The sequence below is a fragment of the Petromyzon marinus genome, chromosome 40 (genome assembly GCF_048934315.1).
Source record: "Petromyzon marinus isolate PM22_M1 ecotype Great Lakes invasive population chromosome 40, UKy_Petmar_22M1.pri1.0, whole genome shotgun sequence".
NCBI lineage: Eukaryota > Metazoa > Chordata > Hyperoartia > Petromyzontiformes > Petromyzontidae > Petromyzon > Petromyzon marinus.
Genome location: NC_133706.1, coordinates 9,415,835 through 9,433,556, shown reverse-complemented (window position 1 = coordinate 9,433,556; position 17,722 = coordinate 9,415,835). Strand labels below are relative to the sequence as shown.

Here is a 17,722-nt window from a genome sequence, read left to right as displayed (position 1 = left end):
ACTTCCGTGACCGGTAGAGATCTTCCGGTGGAATGGAACAGGGTTTTGTTTTGTTATCTTCCGTAAACGGTAGACATCTTCCGGTGATTAGAACGGGGGGGTTGTTGTTTTTTTTAATCTTCCGGAAACGGTAGAGATGTTCTGGCGAATGAATTATTTTTTCTTCTTTGGTTCTTTCGGTAAAGTCACGTAGAATGTTGTGGCCGAAACGTGAGAATATTATTGTGTCATTTTATTTTATTAATGTATTATTTTATTCTCATTCTACGTGACTTTACCGAAAGAACCAAAGAAGATGAATCCTTGCAGTCACGAAAGCTTCAAATCGAAATTTATCTTAAGACCCAAAGAATATGAATTCCTGAGGTCTCAAAAGCTCTGAGTCAAGATTTAATTTAAAATAATAAAAGCAAAAAAACTCACGACGTTTCGATCGCAACGCAAGCGGTCTTTTTTCCCGCCTGATGAAGACCGCTTATGTGTTGCGATCGAAACGTCGTGGGGTTTTTCTGCTTTATTTTCAATTTATTTTTTAATTGAAATGTTTTATTTAATTTAACAACAAAAAATTTCCTTTATTATTTTCAATCAATTATTTGTATTTTATTCAAATTATTTAAAAATATATATATATTTTTTTAATTAGATTTTTTTTTTATATCTACGTGACTTTACCGAAAGAACCAAGAATATGAATTCCTGCAGTCACGAAAGTTTTAAGTCAAAAGGGTTTTTTTATCTTCTGTGAACGGTAGATAACTTATGGTGAATGGAACAGGGAGGGGGGGGGAGTTAACAAACACGGAGTGAATTTGTTCTCCAGCACGCTGTTTACGTGACAAACCCCTTACTAATTGGCTGTGTCGAGTGGTGGCCGGTTTGACGACACATTTATTAATTTACGCGATCTAACCCAAAACAACTTGTACCACTGACTTTATACCGAAATAACCAAAGAGTATAGACTATGGAGGTAGTGGAGAGGTTTTTATTTGTGTCTTCTGGGAATGGTAGGTAGACGTCTTATGAGCACGGAAGAAGCCTTCCACAAATGGGGTTAAAATAAAAAAAATTATCGGAAGAATCTCCTCTTGTTTTCGAAAGTCGCGGTAGACGTCTTCTTAGTACGGTAGAGGTCTTCTGGGAAACGCCAAGATATCGAGACGATCATGTCACGCGTGGGAACGGCAAAACTCGTTTAGGAACGGAGGAGATCATCTTCTTGGTTCTTTCGGTAAAGTCGCGTAGAATGGAAAATAAAATAATAAAATTCTCACGACGTTTCGGCCACAACACAAGTGGCCTTCTTCAGGTGAAGAAACAGGTCAAGCAAGGACCGTGTCTGTTGAAACTGTGTGGGCGGAGTTTCAAAAGACGCGGTCCTCGCTTAACAGCGTTCATTCAAGTTCTGTCTTCTTGATGGACCTGCTTCTTCACCTGAAGAAGGCCACTTGTGTTGTGGCCGAAACGTCGTGAGAATTTTATTATTTTATTTCATTATTTTATTTCCATTCTACGTGACTTTACCGAAAGAACCAAGAAGATGAATCCCTGCAATCACGAAAGCTTAAAATCGGAACGGAGGAGAGTTCCTGGTAGGGTAGATATCTTCTATGTAGTGTGGACGTCTACCAGGAAGGGTAGTGATCTTCTAACAAGTGCAGTTATCTTCTGTAATGGGTAGATATGTTCTGGAGAGGGTAGCTGTCTTCTGGGAAGGATAAACTCTTCTGGGGAGAGTAGACGTCTTCTGGCTGTCGCCTGATGGAGCTGGTTGTAATTACTGGCGACACGCCGTACTCATTGTAAATGTTGTGGCTTTGCTCTCCAACACACCGGTGTGCTGTACTAGTAACGAACTGGCATGTTCTGTTTACGTGACAAACCTTAATTGTTGGCTGTGTTGGGTGGTGGCGGGTTTAACGACACATATTTTAACGCAAACTAACCCAAAAAAACCCTCTTACTGATAATCTGTGTGCATTCGTGTCCTCCTCCTAGGCCGTCTCCCACCACTTTTAATTTATGGAGGGGCCATTCAAAAGATGAAACTGTGGAGTACTGGAGTGCTCAGGAATAATGACGACGAAGCCGTCGCAGCCAAGGAATGGAACGCGTCCGCGAGGGAGATGGAGCGGCGAGCCATTAACGACTCAATGTGATTCTCAGTGGGGTGGTGGGGGTAATGTAGCCGAGCGGTAGCGCTGGTTCAAGCCCCCGGCCGCCCTGGATAATACCGCGGGTGTATCTACCATGCGCACGTTAACGTTCCTCTGATATTATTATTTCAACAACCAAAAAGTACGTGCCAAAAATTGATTTTTTGCCAAATTTGGAAAAATTACGTATTTGCAAATTACGTCAATTGAATAACCCCGTAACAACATCGCCCCCCCCCGGACGAATACGGTACTGACTCGCGGGCCAGGCCAGCTGCTGTGTCGCCTGTAGTACAACAACAGCTGCTATGAGGGAACACTGCAGCGATCGAGATGAGATATCGTGACCCGAGTGGCTTTGAGATGCTGAGGCATTCATTAAGCACGCCCAGAAAAAAATGCAAATCGTGTTCATTCATCTCTCGCATGCATGGGCTTTTATTTGGCCACGCCACTTTCCTCCCACATCTTGCTGAAATATTATTGCGACTCGGTGAGGCTTTCCCGGATAAATAAATTACACCTATATATTTTTTAGTTGAGCCTCCGCGCCGCTGCCAATAAAATATTTAATCGTAAAATATATATTTTTAGATTTTTGTTGTTGTTCTCGAATGCTATCCGTCCAGGAACGACAGTTGGTAAATGTCATGCGAGAGATTCTCATTAGCAAGCCATAGTCCTGTGCCGACTGGATTTAGACATCATGGCAACTGAACTTCACGGGAGGTGACGAATCGAGAGATGCCGCCTTTCCCCCCAGGATGGATGGGGCTCCTCATCTCGGCTAACCCCCCCCCCACGCCTCCCCCGCTGTGTCATTGAGTCCAATATAATGAGCGGAGTGACGGCGTTTAATGAGATGCCAATGGGACTCTACGTGGAGGGCTTTTTTTGTATAGGGTCGTCGCGTGTCGCCTCACACCTGCAGAGCGTGCGGGGGAGGGGGGCTTCGTGTGGAGTATTTCACACCGGGATGGGGGGGGGACAGGCAGGTAGGTGGAGGTGGAGGTGGTAGGGTGGAGGGAGGAGACGGACAGGAGAGAGATAGGAGGGAAGCAGAGAGAGAGAGGAGGGATGGAGGGAGTGAAACAACAAGTATGGATGTAGGGGACCAGAGGAGGAGGATGGGGAGACAGTGGAGATGGAGGAGATCGGAAGGGGGGAGGAGGAGGAGGAGGAGGGGAGAGGGATGGGGATAGGGAATGAAAGGAAAAGCGTGCGAGGAGAGATGGAGGTGACGGGATGGTCGGAGAGGGAGTGTAGGGAAGACGACGGGGAAGGGTGGAGGCCTGACACAGAGGCAGGGAGGGTGCCGATGGGAGCCAGGAGGGAGGAAAGGGTGGTTCGGTGATTCTTGGGGTGGGAGACGGGAGGGTGCAGGGAAGGCTGGGGGGAGCATGGCAGGGAGGAGGTATCCAGGGAAATATGGGAGAGGGACCCAGGTTTAGCGAGGAGTGGGGAGATGGATGAGAGAGCGAGAGCGGTGTGATGCAGGAGCCAGGGGAAGGCAACGAGGAGGGAAGGAGGAGACAGCAGCAGGGGGGTGCATGAGAGAGTCAGAAGGGATGAGGAGGTGGATGAGGTGGAGGTTGCGGAGTCTGAGAGAGCGAGTCGGGGGGGGGGGTGGGGGGAGGAGCCAGAGGGAGGATAAGAGGGGAGGGGCAGGGAGTGCCCCGCTTCCGCCCTCTCTCGAGTCGAGGTGCCGGCTGCCTTTGCCGGGGGTGCTGATCAGGAGCAGGAGGCATCGCTCCACACGCCGAGCAGCAGGGACTTGAATTCGCACCGCCTTCGTCTCTCGCCTATCTTTCCCCGCGCGTCTTGCGTCTCTCCTCCTCCTCCCCCCACCCCTTCTGCCTGTCCCCCGGGCCCGCCTTTGTCTCTCTCCCCTTCCCGTTGTCTCTCCGTGCCACCGTTGCGTCACCGAGAGGGAGCTAATTAATTGTCTCCGTGCAACAGCTGCGGTGCGTCGCGTGCGTCGTGAACCCGGTGAGTGCCGCGCGGGGCTTGGGCGTCTCGAGCGGCCGGGGTGCAACAAGACGCCCGGGGTTTGGTGGGAGCCGCTGTTTGGGTGGTGGTGGTGGTGAGCAGTTGTTAGGTGTGTTAGTGAGTAGTGGTAGGTGTGTTAGTGAGTAGTGGTAGGTGTGTTAGTGAGCAGTGTTAGGTGTGTTAGTGATTAGTGTTAGGTGTGTTAGTGATTAGTGTTAGGTGTGTTAGTGAGTAGTGGTAGGTGTGTTAGTGAGTAGTGTTAGGTGTGTTAGTGAGTAGTATAAGGTGTGTTAGTGAGTAGTGTTAGGTGTGTTAGTGAGTAGTGTTAGTGAGCAGTGTTAGGGGTGTTAGTGAGTAGTGTTAGGTATGTTAGTGAGCGGTGTTAGATGTGTTAGTGAGTAGTGTTAGGTGTATTAGTGAGCAGTGTAAGGTGTGTTAGTGAGCGGTGTTAGGTGTGTTAGTGAGCGGCGTTAGGTGTGTTAGTGAGTAGTGTTAGGTGTGTTAGTGAGTAGTGTTATGTGTGTTAGTGAGCGGTGTAAGGTGTGTTAGTGAGCGGTGTTAGGTGTGTTAGTGAGCGGCGTTAGGTGTGTTAGTGCGTAGTGTTAGGTGTGTTAGTGAGCGGTGTTAGGTGTGTTAGTGAGCAGTGTTAGGTGTGTTAGTGAGCGGTGTTAGGTGTGTTAGTGAGCGGTGTGTTAGTGAGTAGTGTTAGGTGTGTTAGTGAGCGGTGTTAGGTGTTAGTGAGCGGTGTTAGGTGTGTTAGTGAGCGGTGTTAGGTGTGTTAGTGAGCGGTGTTAGGTGTGTTAGTGAGCGGTGTTAGGTGTGTTAGTGAGCAGTGTTAGGTGTGTTAGTGAGCGGTGTTAGGTGTGTTAGTGAGCGGTGTTAGGTGTGTTAGTGAGCGGTGTTAGGTGTGTTAGTGAGCGGTGTTAGGTGTGTTAGTGAGCGGTGTTAGGTGTGTTAGTGAGCGGTGTTAGGTGTGTTAGTGAGCGGTGTTCGGTGTGTTAGTGAGCGGTGTTCGGTGTGTTAGTGAGCGGTGTTCGGTGTGTTAGTGAGCGGTGTTAGGTGTGTTAGTGAGTGGTGTTAGGTGTGTTACTGAGTAGTGTTAGGTGTGTTAGTGAGGAGTGTTAGGTGTGTTAGTGAGCGGCATTAGGTGTGTTAGTGAGCAGTGTTAGGTGTGTTGGTGAGTAGTGTTAGGTGTGTTGGTGAGTAGTGTTAGGTGTGTTAGTGAGCAGTGTTAGGTGTGTTAGTGAGCAGTCTTAGGTGTGTTAGTGAACAGTATTAGGTGTGTTAGTGAGTAGCCTTAGGTGTGTTAGTGAGCAGTCTTAGGTGTGTTAGTGAGCAGTGTTAGGTGTGTTAGTGAATAGTCTTAGGTGTGTTAGTGAGCAGTGTTAGGTGTGTTAGTGAGTAGTGTTAGGTGTGTTAGTGAGGAGTGTTAGGTGTGTTAGTGAGCGGCATTAGGTGTGTTAGTGAGCAGTGTTAGGTGTGTTAGTGAGCAGTGTTAGGTGTGTTAGTGAGTAGTGTTAGGTGTGTTAGTGAGCAGTGTTAGGTGTGTTGGTGAGCAGTGTTGGGTGTGTTAGTGAGCAGTCTTGGGTGTGTTAGTGAACAGTATTAGGTGTGTTAGTGAGCAGTCTTAGGTGTGTTAGTGAGCAGTGTTAGGTGTGTTAGTGAATAGTCTTAGGTATGTTAGTGAGCAGTGTTAGTGAGTAGTGTTAGGTGTGTTAGTGAGTAGTCTTAGGTGTGTTAGTGAGTAGTGGTAGGTGTGTTAGTGAGCAGTTTAGGTGTGTTAGTGAGTAGTGTTAGGTGTGTTAGTGAGTAGTGTTAGGTGTGTTAGTGAGCGGTATTAGGTGTGTTAGTGAGCAGTGTTAGGTGTGTTAGTGAGCGGCATTAGGTGTGTTAGTGAGCAGTGTTAGGTGTGTTAGTGAGTAGTGTTAGGTGTGTTAGTGAGCAGTGTTAGGTGTGTTAGTGAGCAGTGTTAGGTGTGTTAGTGAGCAGTGTTGGGTGTGTTAGTGAGCAGTCTTGGGTGTGTTAGTGAACAGTATTAGGTGTGTTAGTGAGTAGCCTTAGGTGTGTTAGTGAGCAGTCTTAGGTGTGTTAGTGAGCAGTGTTAGGTGTGTTAGTGAATAGTCTTAGGTGTGTTAGTGAGCAGTGTTAGTGAGTAGTGTTAGGTGTGTTAGTGAGTAGTCTTAGGTGTGTTAGTGAGCAGTCTTAGGTGTGTTAGTGAGCAGTGTTAGGTGTGTTAGTGAATAGTCTTAGGTGTGTTAGTGAGCAGTGTTAGTGAGTAGTGTTAGGTGTGTTAGTGAGTAGTCTTAGGTGTGTTAGTGAGTAGTAGGTGTGTTAGTGAGCAGTGTTAGGTGTGTTAGTGAGCAGTGTTAGGTGTGTTAGTGAGAAGTCTTAGGTGTGTTAGTGAGCAGTGTTAGTGAGTAGTGTTAGGTGTGTTAGTGAGTAGTCTTAGGTGTGTTAGTGAGTAGTAGGTGTGTTAGTGAGCAGTGTTAGGTGTGTTAGTGAGCAGTGTTAGGTGTGTTAGTGAGAAGTCTTAGGTGTGTTAGTGAGCGGTGTTAGGTGTTTTAGTGAATAGTCTTAGGTGTGTTAGTGAGCGGTGTTAGGTGTGTTAGTGAGCAGTGTTAGGTGTATTCGTGAGAAGTTGCATGCGTGTTAGTGATCAGCGTTAGATGCGGCGGTGAGCAGTGTTACGCGTATTGGTGAGCACCACGAGTGTGCATCGTTAGACGAACTAGCAGTGTGCTGCGTTAGTGAGCAGCGTCAGGTGTAAATTATTGTTTCCCTTCAATGTGACTTTACCGAAAGAGCTAAGAATATAGCGTCAGGTGTGTTGGTGAGCGGTGCTGGTGAATCAGAGTAGAGGCGTCATTCCTTGCATGAGTGACTGACTCGCGTGGAAAGCCACTTGTGGATGCGTGTGCGTGTGTGACTGTGCCGGTCCTGGCCCTCCCCTAGGTCGGCTCGGCCTCAAACGAGTGCCTGGTGCTGTGCGTGGTCCTGGCCACCCACCCCATCGTGTGCCGTGCCGGCATTCGTAGGTGCTGCTCTCTAACAACACTTGCCCCAATAGTATTTTAAGGCTAGACGGGGGATATTTGCCTTTGTGTTGGCTGTAATTCTGCACGCTGTGTGTGTGTAGGGGCCCACGGTGGCTAGGAGATGTTGAATTCCTCGCCTGGTGTGCAGGAGGTCGTGGGTTCGATCCCGACCCTGACGCCTGCTGCTGCTGTATATTTGGAGTTTGCGGTGTCTCTCTCCCCGTGGTTGCGTGGATTTCTCTCCGGGTCGTCCGGGTTTCCCCTCCACATTTAGAATCAACGTCATGCGTTTGGAGTATTTGGCTGCTCTACATTTCCAAATGATAAGCAACTACGTTGAGTTATCATTTGTGGCCAGGTCGCTTATGAAAAGGAGCTATGCAGCTCAGTGGGCCTTACCTGGTAAGAGACATAAAATACATTGTTTAGTTTAGGTTGTGATGTGCATGCCGTGTGTGTAGTTATGTCTGTATTCTGTGTGTTGTGTGTAGGCTGTGGTGTGCACGCTGTGTGTAGGCTGTGATGTGCACGCTGTGTTGTGTGTAGGCTGTGGTGTGCACGCTGTGTTGTGTGTAGGCTGTGATGTACACGTTGTGTGTTGTGTGTAGGTTGTGGTGTGCAGGCTGTGTGTTGTGTGTAGGTTGTGGTGTGCACGCTGTGTGTTGTGTGTAGGCTGTGGTGTGCAGGCTGTGTGTTGTGTGTAGGTTGTGGTGTGCACGCTGTGTGTTGTGGTGTGCACGCTGTGTGTAGGCTGTGATGTGCACGTTGTGTGTGGTGTGCAGGCTGTGTGTTGTGTGTAGGCTGTGGTGTCCACGCTGTGTGTAGTGTAGGTTGTGATGTGCACGCTGTGTGTAGGCTGTGGTGTGCACGCTGTGTTGTGTGTAGGTTGTGGTGTGCACGCTGTGTGTTGTGGTGTGCACGCTGTGTGTAGGCTGTGATGTGCACGTTGTGTGTTGTGTGTAGGCTGTGGTGTGCACGCTGTGTTGTGTGTAGGTTGTGGTGTGCAGGCTGTGTGTTGTGTGTAGGCTGTGGTGTGCAGGCTGTGTGTTGTGTGTAGGCTGTGGTGTGCAGGCTGTGTGTTGTGTGTAGGCTGTGGTGTGCACGCTGTGTGTTGTGTGTAGGCTGTGGTGTGCACGCTGTGTAGTGTGTAGGCTGTGGCATGCACGCTGTGTAGTGTGTAGGTTGTGATGTGCACGCTGTGTAGTGTGTAGGCTGTGGTGTGCACGCTGTGTGTTGTGTGTAGGCTGTGGTGTGCACGCTGTGTGTTGTGTGTAGGCTGTGGTGTGCACGCTGTGTATAGTGTGTAGATTGTGATGGGCACGATGTATTGTGTGTAGGCTGTGGTGTGCACGCTGTGTGTAGTGTGTAGGTTGTGGTGTGCACGCTGTGTGTTGTGTGTATATATTGTGTGGTGTGTGTGTGCCTCAAATGAATACCTGGTGCGGTGTGTGTAGTGAACATCGCCGCTGGGGAGACAAAGGCGGCCGGGCGTGGTGTTTGCCACCCACCCCCTCGTGTGACGTTCCGGCCTTTATAGGTGCTTGCTAACAGCACTTGCCCCAACAGTCTGTTACAGGCTACACGGGCGACCTTTGTCTTGGTGTGTTTTGTGTGAATGCGGTCTGTAGTGGTGGTGGGTGATGATTGTGTTTTAATTCCTCATGCTTATCAGGCAGCGCCGATCGGCAGGATTTCCTCGGTTTGTTGAAGCGGAGTTGACTTTGCGAATTGTTGATTTATTTCTGGCACTTTCGCGACCTTGTGTCGCCGTGTGGGCACCCTGGGTCATTGCCAAATTAAGCCACAGTGCGATTGTAGCCATGCAAGCCAAACCATGGACCACGGACTGTAAGCTAAGCCACTGTAGCCTGCCCCCCCCCCCCCTTTATACAGAGAGACCCACAGAGATACGTAGACCAGGACCGATACGTAAAGTCACATATCGGAGATACATAGTGACCTATAGACTCCTCGATATACGTCGAGATTCATATACCCAGAGATACATAAAGTTGCAATTGACACACGCGTCGATTTCATACAGATCGGTAGATTCATAGAGACCCATAAATGCGTGACTAAATACGAGCCACAGTTGTGTAAATGTGGACACGCACACACAAACTATGTGGACGTCACAAGTAAAAACCCACCGTGATCTGCGCTCCTTCAACGGGGCCCTCTCGAGGCCCTCTCGAGAGACACCGAGCTCCTGAAACGTACTGCCGGAATGGAATCGCATTTCCAAAAATAAAACCCCACCGTGCAGTCGACACGGGCATGTTGGGCCAGGTGCTGGAAGCGAACACCCACCCAGCTGTGATCTCTGTATGTGGGGGTGTAGCCAGAACCACGCCTGGCTATCTTGCCCCCTCGGTGTTGATATTCGCACCAAATACTCGGGGCTCGTAATTTAAGGGCTACGTCGACCTAGGGGGGGACCCAAGACTGGTTCAGATATCACGCGCCATTGATTGCTCGCTGTGTCTGGGAATCAAACCCACGAAGATATCACTCGCCATTGATTGCTCGCTGTGTCTGGGAATCAAACCCACGAAGCCCGACGGATTGGTAACACTGCGCTGACCGTTGTGCCACTATGCTACAAAACATAGATCCCCCCCCCCCCCCCCCGTATAGCCTTAAAATACTGTTGCGGTAAGTGCTGTTAGCGAACGGCTATGAAGGCCGGCAACGAAAACACGAGGGGGTGGGTGGCCAGCATCGCGTCCTCCCGTGCGGTGATTGAATTCGTGTGGCTGGTTTCGTAAGGCAGCGCGCTGACCGCCATGCTACCGCTCCCCACGTAGTACACATCTATACACACGCACACAGACATGCCTCGTCTCCCATTGTGCCCGTGCTTTATGCAGCAAAACAGCACCACAATCCACTTTGAGATTGAGAGCCACGGGGCACGTGGACGCCGAGTGCTTTAGTTACAAAAAGAAAAGCCAAGCCGAGCAAATTCGAGCCTGGTTAGCACGTCTATGGGAGACTGCCGTAGAGAAGAACTGAAATCCAAATCCCACAGACTCCGTGGCTCCAGGTTGATTGAGCAGGCTATGGCATTCTGGGGGGGGGGGGTTTCAGTCCCACGTGATGCACCACAGATGGATTCACTGATGATTGGAGCTGTGTAGATAATGTCATGATGATAATGACGACAATGATGATTCACCTGTTGTGAAATTGATGAAGGCACGAGGCGTGGTTCGTATATTCAGGATCCACCTGCAATAAACAAAACGTCGATAAGGAACGAAGCAATCTAGACTAGTGTCCTCCCGCACTTTGGGTGTACAGTACTAGACGTGGATTATCACAAGCGACATCGCCTATCTCTGGGTTTTCCATCTGCGTTCGACTCAGAAACTACCCATAACTGCCCCCATCCACATTTTATACGCATGCGTGCTGATGGTACACGAGTCATATCATTTCTCCGTCGTTGATAGGTGAGCGACCTTCGGACAGAGTGCCAACCTCTCCCTGGAGGTTCTGACGCCCTCTCCGCCACCGACCCCACGTGCCCTCCCTGTGCTCGCCAGAGAACCGACTCGCCGACAACTGCAGGTGCGGCTGATCCCACCGAGGGAGGCATCGGTAGAAGAAGCAGCAGCAGCAGCAGGTCATCTCTCAAGGTTAAAGGTGAGCCAGCAAGTCGGCTCGGGCCACGGGTGGGTCACAGTGGCCGGCCGCGGTCGTTCGCGTCATCAGCGACGGAGTCAACCCCTTTGATGCATCTGTGGTGCGTGGGGCCGCTGCAAGGCTGCGTGGGAAGCGCTATGCTGAACTGTTTGCAGATGGACGACGATTATGTCTTCACAAGACAACCGCGGGGTGCAATACTGCCCATTGCGCAACTTTGTTTTGGTCCACAAAACGAAACTTCACCTTTTTTATGGATATATGAAAATGAACAGTTTACAGCGCTGTTTTAGGTTCGTTTTAATCTAACAGATGCGTTGTGCGTGTGTTGATTGAGAGCTGACGGGTAGTAGTTTGTGGGAACCCACTTGGTTAGTGAGTACCGTGCCGAAAACTCTGCAGCCTGAGTTGGATTCCTGGCCAGGCCTTGTGTTTGTGGTGGCGCTCCCTTTTTTTAGTGCTCTGCGATCTTGATCTTCTTTCTTCCTTTACTGAATGGCCTCTCTCGCCTGCCTTCCTTCCTACCTTCCATTTGTCAAGCAGCTTTCTTTTGTTTTCTGTTTCTCTGACTCTTACCCCACATCCGTCCTTCCAGTACTTGCTACATACAGTTCTCGCCTGTGAGAATTTGCCCAATCCCACATCTTCTGCTTTGTCTGGTTCCTTCCAATCAGACTTCTCTCCTCCCAAACCTCACCTTGGAAACACATCGTTACCCTTTTCTCTATGTCCGACTGAGTGTATCAGCAGCAGTTGGCATCAGCAACTGCCCTGGGCCTCTTCTAGGTCGACTCAACCATAAATGAGTAGTTAACACAGTGTGGGAAAATCGGCGCTGGAGAGATGGATGTGGTGGGGCGTGTTTCCTGGCCACACCACTCCCTCTTGGGCCGTGCAGACCTCGTTAGGTGCTCGCTATAATAGCACTTGCCCCCACCAGTTTATATGGCTGTACAGGGCATAGTTGTCTTTACACTGTGTGTGTGTGTACGGCTATGGAGGCAGGACACACTTAGCCACTGCTGGACTCGTGTGGATTTGTCCGGTCCCCTTGTCCAGACCTCGTGCCCTTGTATGTTCCTCTTCGCAGCTGATTTGTAGCCACCGGGGCTGACTGGTGGGGGTCACTAATTGGGCACGTGGACTTGGAGAATGGTTCCTTGTGGGGGATTAGCGACGGCTTAATGAGCCCACTGATGTGGGTTGTTGTGGGGCTTTTTTTTATGACGAGGCAGGAATGGGGCCCATGTGACTGCACTAACTTGGAAACAGAAAAAAGAATTCTGGCGCAAAGAGCATTTTTTAAGCACGGATAGTGCTGGCCCCCCGTGGGCTTAGCAGCGATGCCCCGAGCCTTTCACGAACGCCGCTCTGCGGTCCTTCACCGTCTCGATTTCACGGCCGCACTTCATCGTCGGGGCGATGGACTCGCGCAACGGACGGCGCGTTGGGCTCGCAATCCAGAGGTCACCCGTTCGATTCCATCTCCTGGCGCGGCGATTGAAACGACGACGGTGCTAGTTTCTTAAATCTCCCCCCTCCACCGCCTCCCATCTCTGTCCACCCAGCGGTGTAATTGGGTTCACCACGGTTAGCCGATAGGCTGGTCACGTGTGGCGGGGTAAAGTGTGGGTACTCCCACCTTGCTGCGAGGCTTCTGGCCAGTGTGGAAAGAAGGCCAAAATAACCTCCAGAGAGGCACTCGAAAGCTCCCTCTAGTAGAGACCTTTCCACCGTCAGTGGCATGAGCACGAAACTAGCATGGTACCCTTTTGAAAATGTTTGTCTTCATTATAAAACATTCCCATGGTTAAAGTTCATGATTAGATTCAAGAATGGATCATTCATTTTGCCATTGTCTTACGTGTAGTGCCTCTAGTGGCTGCAGGGTTTAAATTTACTCATTTGATAGGTTAGATATCATCATCGGCCATGATATTGATACATGTCCAACCGTGAACACGGACAACTCCCTGATCTGTCTCAGAAAACAACAGGCTGGCCCAGGGATTATAGAAGACAAGTCAGCCAGCACTGCTGTGATCCTGGGTTCGAATCCAGCTTTCACCCTCCCGTAATAGAACCGGTTTCTCAAGTGGAGTGAGTTGGTGTTCTCTGCCCGTTCACCGGTGACTCCACTCGCACACAAAAACGTACAATTTTACGTTTTTTTCCACTTAATTGGGCTACATTCCAGTTTTGAGACGCGAGAGAGACGGATGTGTTTCATTGCCATGCAACAAACATACTTGTCTGTAGCAGAGCAAGTGGGAAAGTTTGGCATTTGTAGTATGCCGATAAAAATGTACTTCTGTGGTATGCGCACTGCTCTGAAAGCGCAGCTGGAATAAGATTGGTAAAAATATATATTTTAAACTGAGACACTCAGTCCCAATGGGATCTTTATTATCAGTCATTTTCTTTCCACTGCTGGATGAAAGCCATCAAGTCGTTGCCATATCTCATGGTCTCATGTAGCAGCAATCATCCGTCCAGCTCCGAATCAAATATCTTTATTTAGACTGCAGGAATCTGATGAGCTATGAAGGACTATTTAACACACATACGGCAGATCTCATTGCCGTTTCCACGGTGGGCGCCTCTGTCGTGTTTCCCTCCTATGGCCGGCCACTCCGTTGTTCACGGGATCTTCTTACCTGGCCACAAATATATAGGTGACGTATTATTCGTGCTTGCGGGGAGATTCATTTCCCGACCTGCATTGGGCAGCACCGTGGATGGGTTATGACCCAGACACCCGGGGGTCGATCTTTGGCCGGTGACCTGGAGAAAATGTACGCATCCGGCACACCACATTCAGTATACCTCCTCTCGATATGGGCTGTGGCTATTTGTGGCCACGTGCCATCTACTCCGGTCTCTTCCAACGGCCTGGAAAATATCCGGTGAGAAATTTGGCCCCGCTGCCCAGGTTGTTCCGCGCGCTGTCCTACGTGTTACTCCACGTGCCGCTGGGAGCTTCTTTGGAGCACGCGGAACAAAACGTTGGGCACCGTGCCGAACAACGCGCGGGACGTTAAATCAAAGCCCCTCGCTTGCTTGAGAGCGATCGCTCCGGGGACTTCGAGGTGGCGCCCGCACGCCTCGCCTGCAACTTTGCCGGCGAGGCGTTCGTTCCCTGCGGCGTGCGAGAACCGTCGGCGCGCTTGGTACTGCCGGCACCTCTCCGACCGGTCTGGCGAGCGGAGCGGAGTGCAGGAGCGCCGCGGCCAAGTCGACTGCTGGGGATTTAACGCGGTGGTCGAGATGGGGGGGGGGGGGGGTATGCCGGGTCGTTGGTCACGCGTGTGTTTGCACTGTATTTGTCAAACACGCCAATGGGCCAGGCTATGGCGATCGGCTCGGGCAGGGGAAGTGAGAAGGAGCTCGTTGCCCTTTGTATTCTGGTATCGGTTTCTTTTGCAGTGGTCCGCAGTTGCTGGCGTAGCGCGGTTGACTATTATTATTTGTGTTCATTCGCTCGTGCGTGGAAAGATTTCCCCACCCTGCGACCCCGACCCACCTCTCCGTGATCCCGGGGCCCATGGCCCCTCCAGCGCCCCGGGGGCCCCTCTGGCTCGTCGTAGGGTCGCCGGCGCCGTCGCACCGCCTGCGCACTCGAGAGCCACGCCCCCACCGGTCGTGGTGTGCGTTCACGCCCGCTCCGGCGTTTTCGTTTTGTTTTCGTGTTTTTTTTTTTGCACCGCAGCTAGCTTGCTCATAGCTTTGCGCGAATGCAACTTGGCAACTGGTCCTCGAGCCGAGAGGAACGGTAGCCCTCGCGAGTCAACACCAGCGAATGGCAGTTCAACACCTGGCAGGCTTTCCCGACCAATATCATCCATAATAGAGGTTTTTCTTTTTGGGTTAGATCGCGTAGATATATAAATGTGTCGTTAAAACCCAAATCTGGCTGTCGTAATTACTGGCGAAACGTCGTACTCGGATTGTAAATGTTGTGGCTTGGCTCTCCAACACAACCAGTGTGCTGTACTAGTGACGAATTGGCATGTTCTGTTTTCGTGACAACCTTTACTGTGTCGGGTGGTGGTGGGTTTTAACGACGCACATTTACGCGATCTAACCCAAAAAAACCTCTACCAGAGATGGCCACGCTCCCCTGCGTGTACAAAAAGTCACCACCGCCTTGCAGCGGGAGGGCACGTCCAGCGTGTGTGAGCGTGCCATGCAGTTGTGAAAGGGTCGCATGCGCCTGTGTTGTGTGCAACAGAGGGGCGCGATTGAGTGAGTGGGGAAAGCTGTGGAGTGGAGGGTGTGCGGATGTGTTCGTGTATCTGTGTGTGTGTGTGCAGCACTTGCCCCCAAACGTCTGTGGGTGTGCTGCTTGTAGCCAAAGTCGTGTTGGGATGTGGCTGTTTGTGGTTTTCCTGTGTCTAATTTGAGGGTGTGATGCATTGCGTTTTTGGTGTACTGCATTGTAGACGGGGGTGTTGGTGTGTAAGGTGGTGTGCTGTCTAACGTGTGTTGGTGTTGGCTGTGGGTGTGCTGTTTGCTTAGCGATACGGTGTGCTGCGTTCAGTCGAGTCCTGCTTCTGAAGGTCAGCATCCACGCCCCCCCCCCCCCCCCGAACGGTCCTCCTCCGCCTTTCCGCATTCACCGGCCACCAAACCTCTGTCCACATGCAAATGGAGCCACGGCACACCGCCCGTTCCGGATGGTTGGTAATCACTGAAGGGCTGTGCCGCCGAGAGCGTCGCGAGGACACGGGGTTGAGAAACTCTGCAAGGGGGCGAGAGAGAGGAGCGTCTCGCTGTGCGTGCGTGGGTGGGATGTGCGTGGGTGGGATGTGCGTGGGTGGGATGTGCGTGGGTGGGATGTGCGTGGGTGGGATGTGTGTGGGTGGGATGTGTGTGGGTGGGATGTGTGTGTGTGATGTGTGTGTGTGCATGGGTGGGATGTGTGTGTGTGTGTGCATGGGTGGGATGTGTGTGTGTGTGTGCATGGGTGGGATGTGTGTGTGTGTGTGTGCATGGGTGGGATGTGTGTGTGTGTGTGTGTGCATGGGTGGGATGTGTGTGCGTGTGTGTGTGCATGGGTGGGATGTGTGTGTGTGTGTGCATGGGAAACGGTTAGCGCGCCGTGCTACGAATCCACCAGCCCTAGTTCGATTCCAGCTCGCGGCCAACACTGGTGACAATTATCTGAGCCGTCGCTGGGCCGCGCCCTAGGTAGACTCGGCCTAAAATGAGTAGCTCATGCAGTGTATTAAACATCAGTACTAGGGAGACAAAGGTGGCCGGGCGTGGTCCTGGCCACCCACCCTCACCCCCCTTCGCGTGTCATAGGTGATCATTGACAGCACTTGTCCGAGCAGTTTAGATTGAAAACTCCTTTCTTGAGAACTGCTTTTTGCGTTCTAATTTGTTGTCCTTCCCCCGCACCTCCGATTTTTATCACGGTTGGCTCGCGTACGGTGCGACAGAAGTTCAACGTACCTACATATGCGGTCTGTTAAAGGCTGCACAGGGGATCATTGTCTGGTCGAGACTGGGCTGAAGTGTGGGTGTCCTGTTTGTGCAGTGGCTGGCGTGTCTAAGAGAAGTTGTTGGATGGCAGGTGCCTGCGTGGGGTGGGTGGGTGTGGTATTTGTGTAATCGCGAATGTGTCAATGTGCCGCGAGGCCGTGGCATTGCCTAGCACCGCAATACTGCCGTGCGTGCGTGCGTTCGTTCGTTCGTGCGTGTGTGCGTCATACCGGGTTTTCGAGAAAACGCAGTAGCAGTGCAGCAGATGCAGTAGCGGCAACGTCTCCTTGCCACGTTAATTTAAGCGCGCGCACGTGGCACGGCCAAAACATTTTCTCACGCCGACGTCAAGAACGCTCGCGCCATGGAATTCCATCCCTCGGCCGAGTCGCCGTGGCCACGAACCCGACCCCCGTCCAGGGAAGGTCTCCCGCCGGCGCGGCGCGACCAGCACCGTTCAACGTTTGCCCGCGGTGTGTCGTCGGGGGGGGGGGGGGGGGGGCGGGGGGGGGGGCGACACTCGGCACCGTGGCGGTTGTCACGCTCGGCTTGCTGGAACTTACCTTGCAGAGGTCGCCCGTTCCATCTCACGGCCACGTGGGAGTTTAAACAATGGGGTAACTTTCTTAAATTATTCCCCCCCAAACCTCCGCCCGCCCGCTCCAAGACTGGCCCACCCAGGAGACGCCACAGTTTACTCGGAAGAGTTGAAAGGTTGGCCAAGTACCATGCAGACGGGCTCTCCGCTAGAGCGCTCTCTAGCGGAGAGCCCTTCCACCATCATTGACATGAGCGAGAAATAGCAGGGTTGCACCTTTACCTTCTACCTATTTTAAATGGTGTCCCTTAGGGTGGTGCGGTGACGCAGTCGTTGGCACACTGCACAATGTACCAGACCGCACGAGTTGAATTCCCGGCCACGGATACCATCTGTGGCGAGTATCGCCTGAACAGGTTCTGGGCCCAACCCTTCCCGTTGACGCAGAATAGCACACGACACAGCCGCGCTCCGAACCCTGTGACCTGAATTTGATTTCCGGCCACGTGAGTGATATCTGGGCCTTTCCTTCAAGCTGCACTGACCAGCGTAGGGAAGTATGGCCAAACAAGCCCCATGACTGACACGGCTTTGGGGGTTGGGGAGGGGGTAGGCGGATGATCCCGCAGCGAATCGATGAAGCAGCCCGGCCACCGTGACGCCGCAGTTCCCCCACAACTCCCGAAGCAGCGCACGCGCACGCACAGGGTCACCCTGTGGTAGCACTGTGTAACAATATGTTTTTTATTTTTTTGTTCCTGGGTAGTGTTATTTTCCAATTTAGCTTATGCCTCAAAAGTGCAGAAAATGGCTATTATTCCCCACAAACTTTGCTTTCGTGACCCAGGGCAGTGATATTTTGA

The 17,722-nt window shown here is 51.4% G+C and overlaps 1 protein-coding gene across 2 annotated transcripts in view; it reads left to right on the top strand.

Annotated features, from left to right (window-relative positions):
- Nucleotides 1–3,818: 3,818 nt before the first annotated feature.
- Nucleotides 3,819–17,722, top strand: part of RAB27A (RAB27A, member RAS oncogene family) — a 39,220-nt gene continuing 25,316 nt past the window's right edge. The window contains exons 1-3 of one of the 2 annotated variants that reach the window (XM_076073105.1): nucleotides 3,819–4,148; nucleotides 7,101–7,183; nucleotides 10,735–10,834. The gene's annotated coding sequence lies outside the window, so the exon portion shown is untranslated. The remainder of the gene's footprint in view (nucleotides 4,149–7,100; nucleotides 7,184–10,734; nucleotides 10,835–17,722) is intronic. The other variant, XM_076073104.1, reaches the window with a different exon arrangement.